Genomic DNA, 9,792 nt, shown 5'->3' with positions numbered 1-9,792 from the left:
TCATCTAGCGAAATTTTGACAAAAAAATTGGCAGTCAATTGTTTCATTTATGGCTCTGCATGTGTCTCAAGGAAAATAAGAACTTCATGTCAACAATTTTAGTTATAGACACTCCTGAATTCATTTCTTTATCAACATTCTACTGCTCTGTTTTGAATTCATGATCATATTGCAGAGATGGCATCTTTCCTCAACAATTAGTTCTCCCCATGTTCCATATTGGTCTAGGATAAATTCAAATTATTTTGAAGAAAATCTCATACAACTCCTAAGAGATGAAAGAACCTACCAAAGGTATTCTTACTCTTTGATTTCCATATCGTTCAATGAAGCAAGGGGCTTTCTCCAAGAGGGATAAACTTTCATCAATATCCTTCAATGCAAGCCTATCTATAACCAAGAACTCTCTGGTCATTTTTCCCTCTACTATTTTGGATAACTTTGAATGGTATGAATCACTTCAAAATATACAGTTCTGTCCCATAATCAATTCCTTGGTGAAGACTCACCAATGAGGTAGCAGAGCATTTGAAGTCAGAAAATAATGTTTTATCTGAAAAAACTTCATAATCTCGAGCTCTTTTCCTTGCTTTCATTCAAGTGCTTCTTGTGCTCAAGAATTCGCACTCTATCCCTGTTTAATCTGTCCAAACTCTGCCGTGGAGAAGCAATCCATTTGTCCCTGGGCTGTAGTTGTTTTGCAACAATCTTGACTTCAGCTAGACAATAGGCTTTCTTCAAGCTTCAACTGGATGAAGAAAAAACTTGGGCTTCTCTGCTTTTGAAAAGACTCTGCTGCACTTTCCTATAGACGACATCCTGTAGAAACGCCTGTAGGATGTCTCTGCGCCTTTGAATGATCTTTGCATGCGGGAGAATTGTTAACGAGCCCAAAACTTGATGAGGGACGTGAGTTTAACATTTGCAAGTGTAATTGAACAACAGTTAGCAAGTGTACATGAACAACAATTAACGTGAGTCTTCAGCCGAGCGTTCCTTTATTCACTGCGTGATTTGTGGTGAGGTGGCAAAACACATGCACGCTGGTTTTTTTCCGAACTGAAGTGATTTTATGAACTGCATGTCTTCTATTTGTTAATCAACTGCACTAGAGTTAAACTTCCGATCACTGTTTTTTTCTTTTACAATTTTTTAATTGTTACGGGAGTCCATTGTCCACGTGCACTGCGTGGCTGCCAGCGGAGTTCTGAAGCAGACAATCAGTTGAGCCTTGCTACATTCGTGGCTTAATCCCTCATCCCATTCGTTTATGCAGTTCCCAATTAAATCTATGCAATAGAAGAATGAGATTAGTCACATACCTCGAAGTTGAATGGTTGCCGTGAGCTGCTGTGGCCTGTCCTTGCTGCATGCATTGATTTTATGATTGCATGATGGCTTGGTTGCTGATTCATGGCTGGTTTCCTTGTGCAGGTGTCCTCTGGCCAGATGCATGCAACAAGAATTCATTTCCACGTTCAGATCTGCACCCTCAAACTGCTGCCATTAATTTTTCACAGGACCAGAACTTCGTTTTGCCATTTCTCCCAAACGGTAGATCGGTTTGATCTGAAACTCAGTGAGCATGTTCCTACCATCATTATGCATCTCCCATAGCAAATTCGTGATCAATGGATGCACGGATTTCGAGAAAAATGGAAAATGGCTGTAGATTTCAGAGGTCGATTTCTCGGAAACCGTGCATCGGAATCGGCTGAAACTACTTGGGTAGGCTACTATCACCCATGTGCATCTCCCCATGGAACAAGTTTTAAAACGGATGCACGGTTATGGAGAAAATGCAAAAATGGCTGATGGTGATGGAGGCTGATTTCTTGGAAACCGTGCACCAGAATTGCATGAAACTGCTCAGGCATGTTGCCATCAACCTTGTACAATTCCCCATAAAACGGTTTGTCAAAAGGATGCATGGTTTTCAAGTTATGGCAAAAACAAATTTGGTTCTATGGATTTTTGCCTCAAGGCTTTTTGCATGTGCTTGCATGGGATGACAAAATGAATTTTGGCTGTGATGCAGGTGTGGAGATGATGGAGGATGAGTTGGAAGACTGCGTGAGGACTTCTGAACCCTTGAGGAAGCTACCATGTTCGCCAAACCACTTTTTGAAATGCATGCCTAGTTTCCCACAATTTCTACAGGAAGTTCCTGTAGAAGCACAATGAGAAGCAAATGAGGTGGACAAATGATGGAGAAAGGCAAGGGATGGACACACAAGTGCTTGCAGGCCTGACCAATAGACTCCCACCATCAGATTCACTTTTGAAATTGGATTTGGCTCGTCCAAAGGTTCTACAGGATGTTTCCTGTAGAAATTCAGAGCTTTCCTGTAGAAGACACAGTTTTGAGGAAAGAAGCTTAATGACATGAAAAAATGATGGAAAAGGGGTGAGGAATGGAAACATGGATGTGGGTAGGCCTCATGGACATATTCCAAGCCTTCAGGTCCTCCTCGGAGATCAATTTGGCTTTTTTGTAAGCTTCCTGTAGAAGATACGAAACTTCCTGTAGAAGGCACAAAAACTCCTTTGTCTTTGTTTTGAGTGATCCACCTGACCTACAATGTCCTTCTTGCAACCAGCAATTAGCCAATGGAAATTAGTTTTATTTGTTTTTTTTCTTTTTCTCTTTTTTTTTTTTGAAAAACAACTAGGGCGCCTCATGGAGGTTTTCACCCTAATTGCCTGCCTTGGGCACCTCCAAGGGAGGTTTTCACCCAAAGATCTTATTCTCTTTTCTCTTTTTTTTTTCAACCCATTGACCACCTCATGGAGGTTTTCAATCAATGAGCCAATCTAAGGCGCCTCCAAGGAGGTTTTCACCTTAGATTTCTATTTTCCTTTTTTCATTTTTTTTCTTTTTCTTTTTTTTTTTCTTTTTTTTTTCTTTTTTCTACCCTACCCTACTTGAAAAAAAAAATCATTTTCAAGTATAATAATACTTCCAATGGAGCCATGTGCACATCGAGATTAGAGAAAAAATGATGTGAAGGCTCGAAATGCATGCTTGGACAAGTATCCAGATCTCAGAGACCAAATGATCTGGCGTTGAAGGGATCAAACAAAACTGAGGAAGAAAGTACTGCTGCAACTTAGTGACCTTCTGAAACCATATCTCAATATAGCTTTGATATCCTTGGTCATCTTGCTGATCTGGATCATTCTTCATGACCTTCTCATCTTCCTCTTTTTGCTGATCTTTCTCTTGAGTACATGGAGGATTTGATGGTAACCATGAGGGAACTCTCTCGATCTCTGATTTAGATCTCTTCTGTTCATCAAGTGCAGCTCATGGTTCCTTGATCTCCTCTTTGGAATCTTCTTCTACCTTTGGTTCTTCAATGTTGTCAATATAATCTTTGCTTTGCAACACTCTTCCTGAGCTTTGGTGGAGATCATTGGGCTCAAGAGGAGTTGTTTGGATATGTTGTGCCTCAGATTTGCAATGGGGTTGAGCTACTCCAATGTGTAGATTTGGAGATGGTGGTATGGGTAGCTGAGTGGAGGTGTGAAATTGAGATGGAGATGGATGGCATTGTGGTTGGGCAGGCATTTGGGGTTGCCTTGGTGGAGGAGGAGGCGATGGTTGTGGATGAGCAGGCGGTGGAGGAAAATGAGTGGGATGAGAGTTGTACTGGGGCCTCCACTCCTGATAAGGTGTATTCCACTGAGGCTGTGGCTGAGCATAAGAGTGAAATGAATGAGCAACTGGTTGGGCATAATATGGATCTGTGAAGGAACAAGGATAATATGACCAAGGAGGAGGTGTAGACCAGGAAGGATGAGCAGGGGGACCCCAAGAAGGCATGAAAGTGGCTTGATAGGGGTCATAATAGGTCTCGGGTATCCCTTGCAGTTCCTGCTGGTAAGATCTAGGTCCATGTGGCCTCCTTTTGTTCATATAATAGAGTGATTCAGTGGCTCCCTTGGCTCTTTGGTATGCAGCTTTGATTCTAGGCAAGGAAGGGCACTGATCTGTAGGATGGTATTCTTCACATACAAAACACACTTCTAAGGAGTGCATTGGACATTTGTTCCTAGGATGCTTTTTAAGGCACCTAGGACAAAAAATGACCAAAGCCCTCTTCGCTTCCTCTTGCTTCTTTTGGATCTGCAAGGTATCCAGTTGCATGGCAAGAAACTGCCTCATATCACTCTTGAAACCTTCGATCTGATTTTCAAATTCATCTTTGGACAAGGGACTGCTCCAATCATTTCTGCTTGTAGCCATTTGCTTCAGAGGAGTGTTTCTTTCTTCTTCTCCCCTAGAGGTTCTTCAGATATGTCTTGATGTCCACCCAGGGGTTCTTTCATCACAGCCATCGAAGAAGAACGTTGGCTGTGTGAAGCAGTGGGGGTGTTGTGCTATAATTTTCTAACTTATCTCTACTCCTACAAAGCATGAAATGAAATCTTTTTGGTTGATTTTTGCTTTTTTTCTACTTCTATTTGCAAAATTGAAATAAATTGAACTGCAACTAACTATCTTTGCTAAAATGAAAATGCGGAATTGAAATGAAAACAGGAAATGACTAATCTATTTTGCTCAAATGAAATTGCAGGAATGGAAAGGCTAGTCTACGCTTGCAAAATTGAAATTGCGGAATTGAAAGGCTAATCTAGGAAAGCAGGAAATGCTAATATATGAAAGCAGGAAATACTAATCTATGAAAGCGGGAAATACTAATCTATGAAAGCAGGAAATGTCTATGCTACTTTTGCAGAATGGAAAATGAAATAAACTACTGAGCAGAAGGTTGTAGTAGAAAATTATAGAAGAATAGCAACAATCACCAATACCCTGCCGCTTCCCCGGCAACGGCGCCAAAAAGATGGTGAGATCCAGTATTGTAGCAATAATGCTACAACTCCTGGAGCTTCCTATCTCTAATTTTATCAACCCGGTAGTTCGTACAAACTTGGAAGCGGCGGTGCTGTATGCACAAGTACTAGCTCTTGTCGCAGTTGTCACTTGGTCAGCTGGCACAAGTCCGCTAGGGCTCAAGCCAACTTCTATAGGCTCTCAGAAGAAGCTTGCTAAATGATGGACGAAAGCTAGCTCAAAGAAAACTAATTTACTTGACGAAAATGAACTGAAAGCAAACCAAAGCATGGAAACCCTAGGAAACCCTAATTTGACTAGCTAGACCCTAACTATGCAAAACTGTGAATGAAACAACTACCAATAATGCCATTACTTGTAGTGAACTGAAATACATGCATCTAAGCTACTTGCATCTGGAAAATCATGTTTTTGTAGTTTTTCATTAAGTGGTTGGACTTATTGTGATGATGCTTTAAATTAAGGTTTGGTTGTGCAGGAGCGGTTGGAATGGGAGGAAAGCATGGGCAAGGTCAGAATGGCTATGGGAGGTCCCAATAGATCCTTAGCATCAGTCCACAGAGGTTCCTCACGTTCAGAAGCTCAGCAACCGAGTGAATGGCCTCCTACAGGATGTCTGCAGGGGATTCTACAGGAAACTCACGGGTTTCTACAGGAAGGCTGTGCAATTCTACAGGATGAGTGGCCGTGGAGGTTTTGGGAGATGATGGAGTGTTGGAGTGGTGTGGGAGGCTAAGTGAGATGGAGATGGACCTGATGATGGCTCAGGAGCTGGAAAATCAGATGAAGGAAGAGTGTATGCAATGGTTTGATGATTGGAAGGATGGAACCAACGAAAGTTGAAGGAGATGGAGCTATGTGGGGAATGAGAGAGTTGGAGGGTAAATGAGTGAGACAGAGGTTAAATAGAACTTGAGGAGATGATGAAGGTGCCCTACATATTGTTTACAACTGAACCAACAAGGACATGCAAGAAAACAAAGATCTAGTTATGAAACCTATGACCTAGTTACTTTACTCTAATCTGACCTAATCAGCAAAGGAAATGAACAGAAGTTTATTTGCAGTGAAACCATGTGAAACAATTATGAGACTAAGTGATTATAAACCTAAACATGCATCCAAACTGATATCAAGTTCTGCAAATGAGATTCAAACACTAATGATTGCATGGTGAAGCAAAGAAAGTGTTTTTGTTGGCAGCAAGGTTACATTGGTCCCAGCTCATGATTCCACTGAAGGGGAGGTGAGATCCAAAGTACTTGGTAGCCTTTTTCTGAATATATTCCCTGTGATTAACCTATCAAGCAAATCTAAACATTAAAAACCTTTTCTAATCATCAAAAGCAACCTAAACAACAACGCAACATTTAAATCCAAATAGCAGATTTTATTATGAGAATGCAGCAAAGACACATAAATATAAACAAGGGAGGTACTAGGCGCTTGAGATGGGCCCAACCCCAAGAACTAGAGCCTCCCAAGAGAGATTTAGAGCTGGTGCAAAGCTGGATCCATCTTTATTAATCAAGAAATGAAAAGTACATCAAAACTGTCCATAAGGAGAGCTTGAGAATGAGCTGAAAGCAAAGCCAATCCATGGCGTAAAAATCGAACTACAAGCTAGCTAACTAATGGCTAAAACAAAATGACTAACTAGCTACAAAAATGACTACCAACTAGCTAACCAAAATGAGGCCCCAAGCCTTCTTATTTATACAATTTGAGGACCCAACAGTCCTCCTAAAAGTTAGGGACTTGGCTGCCCAAGACTTGGAGTTAACAGCAGTCCAACTTGACTTGCTTGGATGCCCTTGAGCTGATTGATTCGGTGGCCCTTGAACTCCGAGCTGATGGTGGAGAATTCGAGGTAAGGGCCCATAAATGAGGGGGACACCTTCCTACAAATCCTCTAGCTTGTTCTCCCACGAATTTGGCTGCCAAGTGCTCATTAAGACCTTCAAATTTGTCTCCAAGTTGACCAAAAAGGCTACACAAAGCACCCATTAGACTTGTTGGCATAATGACTAACCAAATTCACTCTATTAACATAAAAATAATCAAAAACATGCAATAAACAAATGAGAATGGTGGACTAAGCCAAATTAGGAGGTTGAATGAGCCCAAATAATTGTACATTTTTGGGGCTCATCAATATGTATGGCCTGATGTTTGGAGGAACACTTCTTGGACTCAAATGAATAGAATGATCATGATAACGAATAGGTGGGAGGCCTTTGGGAGTCTCAAATACCTTGGAATGATTGTCCAAGATGTTTTGGAGATCTAGAGAAATAGATGATTTCGATGTGGGAACCTCTAGTGAACATAATTGTGTAATTACACCTCATTGTTCCTTCTTTAGAAGCTTTGTCATACCGTTAGAGCTGATTATCTTTCCTGGTTTCCCTGCAATACCCTTAATTCAACTTCCCTTCCTTCTGCACAAAATTTCATGATAAGTTCTTGAAAATTAAAAGCTATTGTACCCAAGGATTGAAGCCATTGGACTCCTAGAACAACATTAACACCACCCATTGGAATGGAAAGCATTGGGCTATTCAATACATATTCTCCCATGGATAGCTTGATATTATGGCACTTTCCAGAGTAATTTAAGGTTCCTCCACTTGCAACCATCACTTGACACTCTGGTGTTGGATATAGGAAGCAATTTAATTCCCTGGCTATCTTACAAGGAATAAAATTATGGGTACTTCTTGAATCAATCAACACTATTAACTTTTTCTTCTTGATATATCCTTCTATCTTGATAGTTTAAGGAGTGGTAATTGTTGAGCAAAATAATTTCCATTAGATTACTAACATAAATTATCAACCCGGGGGTCCGTGGACTTACAAGGCATACTTACACCATATGTGCTAGAGGTTAATTTCAATTTTGAAAGATAAATCTAATCTAGGAAAGCAGAAATGGGGTAGAAAACAAATACAATGACTAAGGTCTAATGCCATTCCCTAATATCCCAATGTTACTCAATCGCGGAAAAGGTGAAACATTTCATATGAGCAAGTAGTCAAGGATATTAGATATTCATTAAACCAAAATCAAATCTATCAAAGAAAAGTAAAAGCAACTAAAGTTTAATGCCTTTCTCTAACATCTCAATGTTACTCAATCGTGGAAAAGGTGAACCTTTCATATGAGCAAGTAGTCAGGTCTATTAGATATTCATTAAACCAAAATCAAATGTATTAAAGCAAAGTAAAAGCAACTAAAGTTTAATGCCTTTCTCTAACATCCTAATGTTACTCAATCGTGGAAAAGGTGAACCTTTCATATGAGCAAGTAGTCAGGTCTATTAGATATTCATTAAACCAAAATCAAATCTATTAAAGCAAAGTAAAAGCAACTAAAGTTTAATTCCTTTCTCTATTAAACATCCCAATGTTACTCAATCGTTGAAAAGGTGAACCTTTCATATGAGCAAGTAGTCAGATCTATTAGATATTCATTAAACCAAAATCAAACCTAGAAAGCATTCATAAATCTAAGCTATGAAAGCAGTAAATATTAATCTATGAAAGCAATACAATCTCACAATCATTAGATGGCCATTCCAATGGTGTATGAGGATGGCAAGTGAATAAACTCAATATGCAAGCAAAACTAAATCTTCAAATCTCCAAGTATAAGCTCCAAATTCTCTATTAAAAACATGAGCATTTCTCCAACTTTACACACCACTTTTTAGAGGAGAGGCTCCCCTATTTATACAAGTACATAAGTAACTACCCTATTTAATGAAGATCCACTAAAATATCATATAGTTACAACCTAATAGCTCATAATGAGACACATATCCCCTAAGTGTCTCATAGATTTCTAATCCAAATAAGAAATGATGAGACACCTCATAGAGTTACAATCCAAATAGGACACATATCCTTCTTTGACCTTTATCCAAATCTCCTTTGAAGGGAATTTGATTTTGAGCATTGGAGGCCACATAAGGGTGCCTTGGAAGCTTCCAAATGACCTAGACATGTCATGAAACTCAAGCCACATATATAGATACATGAAACCATGTTAATTTCCTAGTTTTTAATCATAAATTCACTTTAAAAAAATAACATAAATAACTTTGGTAAATAAGGATCCTAACCCATATATTTATGAAAATGGTGGCTAATGAAAGGTTATATGGTTATGGAGTTGCGACATGTAAGTGAAATGGTGGCGATAAAGGTGAAAGTGGATGTCATTTTGAAACATTTTGGAGGCCCGACATACCCCCCAACTAGATTAATTGCATGTCCTCATGCAAATATTGCATTAATTCCTTTGATTTCTCGCAACGTCATTGCTTTTGAATGAGCTTGGCTTATATCATATGTCCTTAAACTTTGCATTTGATAATTTAATTTATTTTTTCAAAGTGTTCATTGTCATACATTGAATTGCAACATGTTTGGTTGGTTCTTGTGTTTCAACCAAATTCTAATTGGTATTGGTTCTTGTGTTTCAATACCTTGTTTCTTTTTGTTGCAACAAGATTCATTGAACATATTTAAGAATGCATCTTTAAAATCAGCCATATAGTGTGCTCATAATTTAGGCATTATTTGCAAATCATATAACTTTTTGAACCATAATGCAATCATAATTGATTATGACAAGTATGTTAGGATGAAATGAAAATGTGTGATGGTGTATGATATATGAATATGAAATGATGTCCCTTCCCCCCAACTAAAGATATGACAATGTGAAAGAGGAAGTGAGGAATTTCCCAAAGTTACAATTTTAGTATTTTAAGGAATTACATAACTAAAAATTAGAAAACCACATACCTTCACTTACCTTCAATGTGCATGAGTTATGGAAATTGAAGAGTGTGGCTGCTTCTGGATCATGGAATGAAATGTAGAATTCATCTGCTTCTTGGTTGCATAAATGGTGGATGAGG

This window comes from Pinus tabuliformis, chromosome 4_1 (assembly GCF_031772625.1).
Source record: "Pinus tabuliformis cultivar Carrire ecotype Pingquan chromosome 4_1, CPIR1, whole genome shotgun sequence".
NCBI lineage: Eukaryota > Viridiplantae > Streptophyta > Pinopsida > Pinales > Pinaceae > Pinus > Pinus tabuliformis.
The sequence above is the reverse complement of the archived record's forward strand: the minus strand, read 5'-3'. Positions refer to the sequence as shown.